The sequence below is a fragment of the Callithrix jacchus genome, chromosome 5, assembly GCF_049354715.1.
Source record: "Callithrix jacchus isolate 240 chromosome 5, calJac240_pri, whole genome shotgun sequence".
Lineage (NCBI taxonomy): Eukaryota > Metazoa > Chordata > Mammalia > Primates > Cebidae > Callithrix > Callithrix jacchus.
In genome coordinates, this window is record NC_133506.1 from 107,244,219 (window position 1) to 107,256,311 (window position 12,093).

A 12,093-nucleotide genomic window follows, 5' to 3' on the forward strand; every position below is an offset into this window, starting at 1 on the left:
TGCTGCAACACTGAGTGGTGTAATGCAGCCATTTTTATTATGATTATGGATTCTGTAGGTTAGGAATTTGGACAGGATCCAGTTGGGATGGTGTGTCTCTGCCCCATAATGTCTGGGGACTCAACTGGAAAGACTTGAAGGCAGGTGTTGGGGGTGTCACTTGATAAATTTGGGCTAGAGTCAACTAGAGATGTCTTCACTTATCTGCAGGTTGATATGATATGTAATATCTGAAGCTGGTCATCAGATAGAGCCAGATGGACAGAGTGCCTCTATTTGGTTTTCCCACGTGATTTCTCTGCATGGGCTGGTTTGGGATGGGACACAGTGTGGTGAAGGGGTTTTAAGAGTAAGCATTCTGGCCAGGCACGGTGGCTCCCATCTGTAATTCCAGCACTTTGGGAGGCTGAGGTGGGTGGATCACTTGAGGTCAGGAGTTTGAGACCAGCCTGGCCAACATGGTAAAACTCTGTCTCTACTAAAAATACAAAACTTAGCTGGGTGGTGGTGCTCGCCTGTAATCCCAGCTACTCAGAAGGCTGAGGCAGGAGAATCATTTGAACCCAGGAAGTGGATGTTGCAGTGAGCCAAGATTGTGCTATTGTACTCCAGCCTGGGCAACAAGAGCAAAACTCCATCTCCAAAAAAAAAAAGGAGAAGCATCCCAAAAGAGCGGGGCAGAGGTGTGACGCTTTGTGATATAGCATTGGAGGTTACATAATGTTACTTCTGTCATGCTGCTTTGGCTGAGGCAGCCATAGAGTCTAAGTTCAAGGGAAGAGGATATTGATCTCACCCTTCAATGGGGAAGCAGTGAAGTTAGAAGAGGATGTGAGACAACAGACATTTTTGCAGCTGTTTGTGGAGAATATAACCGATCGCAACATTTCACATGTGAATCCCTTACTTGCAGCTCACTGCATGCTCATGCAGCGTCCACTCTCCTCTATTCCTATCATGAGGAGTTAACTACTTAGACTAGTTAATTTTCTTTGAGTGTAAGCAACAGAAGCCCACTCTGGCTAACCTAAGCAACGCAGAATGTACTGGCACAAGGTGGGAGTGTTGAAGGATGGAAGGGAAGGCTAAAGATTCTGGCTTGGCATAAAAAATGACCAGGGCAATGCCAGTAGTCTTGTTCAGTCATGCCTGGGGGATAAATTCCAAATTGTGTTTCAATCTTTTAGTCATTCTCTTCAAAATTTAAATCTTGAGGCAAGAAGATCTGAATGGCCCTGTGCCATGAACTTTACCACTTACTACTTGCTTGACTCTGGGAAAGTTACTTCACTGCGTTGTGACTCAGTTTTCTCATCTGTAAAATGGGGACACATAGCAGCTACTTCATAGGTTACATGAGACTTAAATAAGGTGGTGCTTACAAAGTGCTTAGCCCAAAGTCTAGCACATGGTAAATCTTCAATTAATATTAGCTAACAACTGCTACTGTTACTGCAATGACTATTATTATTAGTACTGATTTGAGATGGAGTCTCACTCTGTCACCCAGGCTGGAGTGCAGTGGCACAATCTCAGCTCGCTGCAATCTCTGCCTCCTGGGTTCAAGCAGTTCTCAGCCTCCTGAGTAGCTGAGATTATAGGTACATGTCACTACGCCTGGGTAATTTTGTATTTTTAGTAGAGATGGGGGTTTCACCATGTTGGTCAATCTCAAACTCCTGACCTCAGGTGATCCACCTGCCTTGGCCTCCCAAAGTGCCGAGATTATAGGCATGAGCCACCATGCCCAACCCAGACTATTATTTTTTTGGTTGGCTTGCTCCTGTGTGTAGTACAGGGTCAGGCACACAGTAGGTGCTTAGTTTTAGTGATGAATGAATGAACAAATAAATGAATGGCTTCTTATCTAATACATGGCAATCAGCTACTTTGAAGTCATGTTTAGACATTTCTTTTTTTATTTTGAGATGGAGTTTTGCTCTTGTTGCCCAGGCTGAAGTGCAGTGGCGTGATCTTGGCACACTGCAACCTCCGCCTCCTGAGTTCAAGTGATTCTCCTGCCTCAGCATCCTGAGTAGCTGGGATTACAGGTATGCACCACCATGCCCAGCTAATTTTTTGTATTTTTAGTAGAGATGGGATTCTCCATGTTGGTTAGGCTGGTCTGGAACTCCCGACCTCAGGTGATCTGCCCACCTTTATATAGAAATAAAGGTCATAGGAGGCAGACTATGATCCTTCCATTATAAGAAGATTTATAGTGGCCTCCCAAAGTACTGGGATTAGAGGCATAAACCACTGTGCTTGGCCTAGACATTTCTTATAATTAGATCAAAACAAGAATAATCAACATATAAGAATCTCAGTGTATTTAAATATTAGACCCACCCTCCTGAGTGATTGTGTTCTTTTTCTTTCTTTCTTTCTTTTTTTGAGACAGAGTTTTGCTCTTGTTGCCCAGGCTGGAGTACAATGGTTCTATCTCAGCTCAAGGCAACCTTTGCCTCCCAGGTTCAATCGATTCTCCTGCCCCAGCCTCCTGGGATTACAGGCAGGTGCCACCATGCACGGCTAATTTTGTACTTTTAGTAGAGATGGGGTTTCACCATGTTGGTCAGGCTGGTCTTGAACCCCTGACCTCAAGTGATTCACCCACCTCAGCCTCCCAAAGTGCTGGGATTATGGGCATGAGCCACCGTGCCCAGCCCTTAGTGATTGTGTTGTGTGTCTGCAGTCCTCCTTCTGAAAAATAATCCCTGGTGTTGCTCTTTGCCTGAGTCCTTCAGAAATGCTGCAAACAGTAAACAAGCAACTCCACTCCAAGGAGGTGAATCATATGCTGACGGGATTGCATTCCACATCAATTCTCGTGTCATATTTGATTAATTTTGTATCTAGCTTCATTACATCTCATCCCTCATTTCAAAGGTGTCCTTCACAGGGGACACTGGAGGAAGCAGAGAGGGGAGACCAAGCAATGGACATACTGCTGCAAAGAGTTCATGGGGGTCCCAAACAGGAGCAACTGAGATTGAACAACCTCAGAGCCTCACCTCTGCTATGAGATGAGCTCTCTGCTGGTACTGCAGCGTTTCCCAAGCTTGAGTCACGGTGCCCCAGTCACCATGAGACAGCCACTTTACACACCATTAATCAGCAGAGTGGCTGGCAAATGCTGACCCACTTAGCAGTGATACCCAAGCAGGTGACAGCTACTGGAGCTGACAGGATCTGGCCAGAGGGCACACATATCCAGGCAGGCCGTCTGGAGCTCTCTGAGTTCTATGTAGGTTACTGTGAAGCTGAAGGTGAGAAATCCAGCACCCTGGCCCAGAGTTGCTTAAATGGGTCAGGGCAGGATTTAACTCTGGCACACCTGAGTTCTGGGCCCTTTCTCACCAGTGCTGATGATCTCCTACTTCCCATTCCTCTCCTTCTACCCATGTCTTACTACATCTTGGAACTCTGAGGATTCATCTAACATTTATTTAGTTTCAAAATAATTTGTTGAGTGGTGTAGCAGAAACCTCCGCTGTTTAATGTTCTGTGTGTCCTGTTGGCCCGCCTCTAATTCCAGTTGAAGCTGTGTGGATATGTGACCGTAGCTGTGGCTCTGGATGGAGGCTGAGCCTGGATCCTGGCCTCAGACCTTCTTGTAGTCATGGTCACAGACTGAGCTCTGATCATGGTCACAACCTGAGCCTTCCTCCTGGTCACAGGGACAGCCTTGATTCTGGTCACAGACTGAGCTCTAATCATAGTTGCAGGCTAAGCTCTGATCATAACAGAACACAGTGAGAAAGAGATTGAGGAAGGCTCAGCTCAGGCCACCCTCACTTCCGCAGTCGCAGGTGGGAGCCATGCCCTCTCAGTGGGATATGAGCAGTGCAGGAATCAGGGCAAAGGCATCCTGCATATGAACAAAGACAGTGCCAATTACGGCAGCTTGCATTCTCAGGTCCTTTACTTGGAAAAAGCCACTGTGGTTTCAAGCACAGCCTAATGAGGTTTTCAGAGCTGTGTCTTATTTCCTTTAGCACAGAGGTTATTTTGTTTTGCAGGAAAATTAACTGGCAATTAAATTTCTGAAATAGTGTTTGAAACTCCTACAAGCTGTGCCTTATTGTTTTGCAAGATTGGGTACACAGTGTAATAATTCCATCTGCAAATTAATTTTCTCTTACTCACAGCTTCTGATGTAACTGCAATGTCATTCATTTAGTCGTTCATTCATCCCTGGATTCAGTGCACATTTACTATGTACCTCATGTTGCACCAGGCACTGTGGGGAAGGCAGAGGTGTGTTTCTGCTTCCTGGGAAGCTCCCTGTCTAGAAGGAAGGCGGATTTTCTCAGAAATAAAGGTCATAGGAGGCAGACTGTGATCATTCCATTAGAAGGAGATTTATAATGATTTGGACTTCTAGATTTAGGAGGAGAGGGAGATAACTCCTGACTTTGTCTCAGTGAAGAAAGAATAGAAAGAAAGCTGAAAGTAATAGGAACTAACATTGACTGAGCACCTGCTGTATGCCAGACTCTGTGGCAGGTGTTTTGCATCTGGGATCTCATTTAATCCTTAGAACAGTCCTATGAGGTAGTGTTATCACCCCCCCTTTACAGATGAGGAAACTAAGGCTTAGACAGGTTGGGTGACTCGCTTGAGATCATATACCCAGCAAGTATTGGAGTCTGTTTTGGAACTCACAGCTGTCTGATTAAAACATTTCCCACTAAACATGCTGAATGCTCTAAGAATGACTTCTTGGCCAAGTGCTTTGTAGCCTTCCTGCTTCCCATCAGCACAAATGAAGGAGTAAGAGAAGGTTTAGAGGGGAGCTCTGTCAAAGCCAGCATTACATCAAATGTGCTCTGAAGAAGAAAGCGGCTGGGACTGCAGGAGGTGGTCACTTACTGAATATCTACTATGTATCTATGTAGTGCTTTTCATACGTTTTATCATTTAATCCTCATATACACTCTTCAAGGTAGGCATTACTAGCTGCATCATTTTGCTGCTGTTAAGGAAATGAAGATTTAGGGAAGCTAAATGATCTGTTCACGGTCACACATCTGGTAAATGATGGAGCTTAGATTCATGCTCAGGTCTTGACTCTGAAGTCTGATTCTTTTCTTTCCTTTTTTTTGAGATGGAGTTTCGCTCTTGTCACCAGGCTGGAGTGCAATGGCATGATCTTGACTCACTGCAAACTCTGCCTCCCAGGTTCAAGCGATTCTCTTGCCTCAGCCTCCTGAATAGCCAGGATTACAGGCATGGGCCACCATGCCCGGCTAATTTTTGTATTTTTAGTAGAGATGCTTTCACCATGTTGGCCAGGCTGGTCTCAAACTCCTGACCTCAGGTGATCCAATCGCCTTGGCCTCTGAAAGTGCTGGGATTATAAGCGTGAGCCACCATGCCCAGCCCTGACTCTTTTCATCTTACTTTGCTGCTGCTTCTGTGGTGTGGTGTATACCCAGCCTTGAGGCATGGTGGACTGTTACAAAATATACGTTGCAGGTTGTTCTTAGGAATTTTGAGATTAGGCATAAGGAAGAAGGGATGACTCATCCTGAGGCTCAAGCCCTAATTGTGGTTCCTGTCCCCAGCTGGATCCTTAGCCAGAGCCAATCATCTCATCTACCTCTTCTTAAGAGGCCCAATCTATCCCATGGCAATTACTAACACCTGTAGATGGTATGCTAATCCTACCCATGGCCTTCCCCCAAGTGGCAGACCTTCACCTGTCCACCTCCTGGACAACTCTTTCCAGATGATTCTGGGAGTGGGAACCAAGCACGGACAGATTAAATCATCACCTTCTCCTGTCCTTCCTGATGGTCCCCATTTCAGTGAATGACTCCGAGAGCCTTTCTTTTCAAATCCTTTCCTCTCCGAAGCATATAAATAACTTGGTGACTGCATCTTGTGTTTCCTTCCAATGGTTCCCTTGCTCCACCCCACACCACTGCCTTGGTTCAGGCCTCATGCCTCTTCTCAGATGGTTGCCTGCCTTTAGTGTTGCTCTGGCCAGCTCCATACTGTAGCTGGAGTGGTGATTGCAGGTGGCATGGGCTCTAAACCTGTGATGTTCTGTCATCTATGACAAGTTCCTTAACCTCTCTGTGTCTCCTCCTCCCTGTAAGTGAAATGAAGATTACAGAACCTGCCTGGTAGGGTAGCTGTGTAAATTATATGAAATGATAAGGATACATCATGTGAAAAAGGATTTGGCTCACAATAGACACCCAATAACTATTAGCCAATGTGATTACTATTTAGGCAGACCAAATGATGCCTATTCTGCTCAAAGTCTTCTGATGGCTCATTATGGCTTCTGGAATAGCTCCTTATAGGCCTTTAATCTGGCACTGACCATCTCTATGGCATCATATCCTGATATCCTGGAGCTCATCCCTCACCCCCACCTTTACCTCTTGTCTTGCCCCAATATTTTTTCTACCTTATTTTTGCATGTATTTATGGTGTATGATATGATGTTTTAAAATATGTATAAATTGTGGAATTTTCCCACTTTTACTTCCATCCATATGGATAGAAACTTGGGTTTCCAGGATGCAGTATAAGGAAGAGGGAACCAATGTTTTAGTTCAATCTGCTATAACAGAATACTATAGACTGGGTGGCTTGAACTATGTGAATTTATTCTTATAGTTTTGAAGTCTGGAAGGCTGAGACCAGGGTACCAGTATGGTTTGGTTCTGGTGAGGGCCCTCTTCCTGGTTTACACGTGGCTGAGTTCTCATGGTGTCCTCAAGTGGTGGACAGAGAGCACAGAGAGGAAGCAAGCCTTCTCACATCTCTCCTTATGTGGGCACTAATCCCATCATAAGGGCTCTACCCTCAATGCTTAAACACCTCCCAAAGACTCCATCCCTAAATATTATCACATTGGGAATTAGGGTTTCAACATACGAATTTTGGGGAACACAGGCATTGCATTCATAACACCAAGGCTGAGCCCAAGAGATTTCTTGAACTGAGGAGACGGACTAAGTCTTGGATAGCAGGGCAGATAGAATACTGGAGAGGAAACAGCTGCACAGAGAGAACTCTGAAGAGCTTCAGAGGGCCCCACTCAAGACCTCAGTGCAGAACTCATAAGGGCCTGCATGTCAGAAAACTACCTGGGGCCAGGGAAAGCCCATTCAAAAGGGTTAGAGCCTTGAAGATGAGAGAAGGGGCCCAATTCTTCTTCAGGACAACATCTGACCATGCATTACACAAACAACGCTTCAAAAGTTGAATGAATTGGGCTACAGAGTTTTGTTTCATTCTCATATTCACCTGACCTCTTGCCAACTGACTACCAATTTTTCAAGCATCTCAACAACTTTTAGCAGGGAAAATGTTTCCACAACCAGCAGGATGCAGAAAATGCTTTCCATGAGTTCATTTCAATCCCAAAGCATGGATTTTTATGCTACGGGAATAAATAAACTTATTTTTCATTGGCAAAAATGTGTTGCTTGCAATGGTTCCTATTTTGACTAATAAAGATGTGTTTCATGTGGGTTTCATACCAGGGATGCAGGAATGGCTTAACATCTGTGATGGTTAATATTGAGTGTCAACTTGATTGGATTGAAGGGTACAAAGTCTTGTTCCTGGGTGTGTCTGTGAGGGTGTTGCCAAAGAAGATTGACATTTGAACCAGTGGACTTGGAGAGGCAGACTTACCCTCAATCTGGGTGAGCACCATCTAATCAGATGCCAGTGCAGCCAGGATAAAAGCAGGCAGAGGAATGTGGAAGGACTAGAGTCTTCCGTCCTCCATCTTTCTCCTACGCTGGATGCTTCCTGTCCTCTAATATCAGACTCCAAGTTTCAGCTTCGGGACTCTTGGATCTTCCACAACAGACTGAAGGCTGCACTGTCGGCCTCCCTACTTCTGAGGTTTTGGGACTTGAACTAGCTTCCTTGCTCCTCAACTTGCTGGAGGCCTATTGTGGGACCTCACCTTGTGATTGTGTGAGCCAATACTCCCCAACGAGCTCCCCTTTATATATGCATCTATCCTACTAGTTCTGCCCCTCTAGAGAATCCTGACTGATGCAATATTCACAAGTCAATAAATGTGATACACCACATAAACAGAACTAAAAACAGAAATCACATGGTCATCTCAATAGATGCGGAAAAACATTTGATAAAATCCAGCATGACTTTATGATTGAAACCCTCAGTAAAATCTGCCTAGAAGGGACATACCTTAAGGTAATAAAAGCCATCTCTGTGAAACTCACAGCCAACATTATAGTAAATGAAGAAAAGTTGAAAGCATCCCGCTGAGAACTGGAAGAAGACAAGGATGTTCACTTTCACCACTTCCATTCAACATAGTAATGGAAGTCCTAGCCAGACCAATCAGACAGGAGAAAAAATAAAAGGCATCCAAAGTGATAAAGAGGAAGTCAAACTGTTGCTGTTGCTGATAATACAATTGTATACTTAAAAAACCCTAAAGACTCATCAAAAAGCTCCTAGAACTAGTAAATGAATTCTGCAAAGTTTCAGGCTACAAAATTAATGTACACAAATCAGTAGCTCTGCTATATTCCAGTAGTGACAAAGCTGAGAATCAAATCAAGAACTTAACCCCTTTCATAATAGTTGCAAAAAAGACAGAAACAAAAAACAAAAGAAAACACCAACTTAGGAATATACGTAACCAAGGATGTAAAGACTTCTACAAGGCAAACTACAAAGCACTCCCAAAAGAAATCACAGACGACACAGACAAACAGAAACACATCCCATGCTCATGGATGGGAAGAATCAATATTGTGAAAATGAACGTACTGCCATAAGCAATCTACAAATTCAATGCAATTCCCATCAAAATACCATCATCATTCTTCACAGAACTAGAAAAAAAATCCAAAAATTCATATGGAAGCAGAAAAGAGCCCACATGACCAAGCAAGACTAAGCAAAAAGAACAAATCTGGAGGCATCACATTACTTGACTTCAAACTATACTACAAGGCCATAATCACCAAAACATCACGGTACTAGTATAAAAATGGGCACACAGACCAATGGAAGAGAACACAGAACTCAGAAATAAAGCCAAATGATCACTGACAAAACAAACAAAAAAAGAAAGTGGAGAAAGGACACCCTATTCAACAAATGGTACTGGGATAATTGGCAAGTCACATGCAGAAGAATGAAACTGGATCTTCATCTCTCACCTTATACAAAAATCAACTCAAGATGGATTAGGGACTTAAATCTAAGGCATGAAACCATAAGGATTTTAGAAGATAACATCAGAAAATCTCTCTAGACATTGGCTTAGGCAAAGACTTCATGACCAATAACCCAAAAGCAAATGCAATATAAACAAAAATAAATAGGTAGGACTCAATTAAACTAAAAAGCTTCTGCACAGTGAAAGGAATAATCATCAGAGTTAACACACAACCCACAGACTCAGAGAAAATCTTCACAATCTATGCATCTGACAAAGGACTAATATCCAGAATCTACAAAAAACCCATACAAATCAGCAAAAAGCAAAACAAACAAACAAAACAAAAAAACCCAAACAATCCCATTGAAAAGTGGGCTAAGGACATGAATAGACAATTCTCAAAAAAGATATACAAAAACCCAATAAGCATAGGGAAAAATGCTCAACATCACTAATTATAATGGAAACGCAAGTCAAAACCACAATGTGATACTGCCTCACTCCTGCAAGAATGGCCATAATAAAAAAATAAAAAAGTAATAGATGTTGGTGTGGTTGCAATGAAAGGGAACACTTTTACACTGTTGGTGGGAATGTAAATTAGTACAACCACTATAAAAAAGTGTGGAGATTCCTCAAAGAACTAAAAATAGATCCATCATTTGATCCAGCCATCCCACTACTAGAGGAAAAGAAAAGATTACACGCAAAAGATACTTGCACACGCACGTTTACAGCACCACAATTCACAATTGCAAAAATGTGGAACCAACTCAGATGACCATCAGTCAACAAGTGGATAAAGAAACTGGTATATGTATATAATGGAATAGTATTTAGCCATACAAAGGAATGAATTAATGGCATCCACAGCAACTTGAATGGAATTGGAGATTATTATTCTAAGTGAAGTAACTCAGGAATGGAAAACCAACTATTGTATGCTCTCACTTATAAGTGAGAGCTAAGCTATGAGGATGCAAAGGGATAAGAATAATATAATGGACTTCTGGAACTTAGGGGAAAGAGTGGGTGGTGGTGAGGGTTAAAAGGCTACACATTGGGTACAGTGTACATTGCTTGGGTGAAGGGTGCACCCAAATCTCAGAAATCACCAGTAAATAACTTATTCATGTAACCAAACACCACCTGATCCTCCAAAACCTATTAAAATAAAAAATTAAAAGTTAAAAAACATGTGTTTGAGCCTAGTGATAATGATTTAAAATTCACGGGCCAAAACCGCAATTACTTTTGCACCAACTGAGGGCAGCTCCACCCAGTGAGAGCAGAATATACATTCTCTTCAAATACACCATGAGGTCTTCCTGCAACCTTTCCTGATCCAAGGGCTTTGTGGCTGTGCAGCATCTCTGCACCGCCACAGTGGCTGCTGGAAGGCCCAGGCCTGTGCTGGGGAGGTTGCAGCTGCGGCTGTGGTGCATTTCTATTCCAAGGACAGTGAAGGCTGCTGGTGCTGCTCCATCTTTGTTCACAAAGTGGACCCCTGGAAGGATGCCCACTCCACCCTGCTGTCCAAGAAGGAGGCTAGCAACCTCTACAAGATCCGATTTTACAGTGAGAAGCCTGAGTGCCTGGATGCCTATAGTAGGCGCTGATGGAGGCAGCACTGCCCATGCTGCACCAGGTTGAAGACCATCCCTGCTCCCTCGTGGGCAACTGGAACTTGTGGTGTTGGGAGCAGGACCAGGCACTGCACCTGTGGAGGCTCTCAAGTGGCTACCCAGCCCTCATGGACTGCAGACGAAGAGTACCTGGAGGTCTGGAAGGAGTGCAGCCAGATGCTGCTGTCCAGAAGATACCAATTGCTAATCGACTTCAGCTTCTGGAATAAGCCAGAGCCCAGAGGGAGCCCCAACATCTATGAGCTGGGGACATGCAAGCTCAAACCAGGAACCATGAATCAAGTAAGGGAACAGCTGGGTTCCTCCTAGCAGGTACCAGCAGTAAGTCCCAGCAGGAGAACCAGGAGGCAATGGTGGCTTCTCCCAAATAGGAGAGCTCCACCTGTGCATCATCTCTGGGCCTATGAAGACCTGCAGTAGGCCGGGGACAGTGGCTCATGCCTGTAATCTCAGCACTTTGGGAGGCCAAGATGGGTGGATCACGAGGCGAAGAGATGGAGACCATCAGCCAACATGGTGAAACCCCATCTCTACTAAAAATACAAAAATTAGCAGGGTGTGGTATTGTACGCCTGTAGTCCCAGCTACTTGGGATGCTGAGGCAGGAGAATCACTTGAACCTGGGAGGTGGAGGTTACAGTGAGCTTAGACTGCACCACTGCACTCCAGCCTGGTTATGGAGTGAGACTCCATCTCAAAAATAAAAAAAGACCTGTAGTCTTGGGGAGAGACCCAAAGTGCTGCCTGGAGGAAGAGGGGCTGGGATGAAATGTCTATCATACGGTTCCCCTGGTGCAACACACGGAGTCTTGGATCAGGATCCTTTTGAAGATCTTACTTCTTGAGCGATGCTGCCAATACTTCTACCTCCTTCCTTTCCTCCCTCAGGGCAACCCTGGACAGAGGAGCACCCCAGTCCTGCTGTCATGGTTTTCTCTTAGCTCTGGGAGAACTCTGAGAGTTCTTGCTTAGCTCAGACAAGGAGGAACTTGTCTAAGACAAATTCTAAAAACAGCTCAGCCCAGTTCCTTCCTGCTTCCCCTCCTCCCTCCTTCCCCCTGCTGGAAGTAGTTCCTAATTTCTCTGAACGAAACATAACAATCTTCCAGGTCTGCTTACATCTTTTCCTAAGATTTCTCAGTCCCTAGCTATTACCACAGAAATCCTTGGTTTAGCTTAATTGCACAAGAGGAAGTGTGTCCAGTGGTTAGAGGTGGGGTGGGAGGGAAGGAGGTCAGGCCAGGCCAGCCTGGGTCCTCAGGAATT

At 44.3% G+C, this 12,093-nt stretch overlaps 1 pseudogene; it reads left to right on the forward strand.

The window, feature by feature from the left end:
- The first annotated feature begins 3,133 nt into the window (after positions 1–3,133).
- On the forward strand, positions 3,134–11,799 carry LOC128931988 (protein NipSnap homolog 1 pseudogene; annotated as a pseudogene).
- The last annotated feature ends 294 nt before the right edge of the window (positions 11,800–12,093 follow it).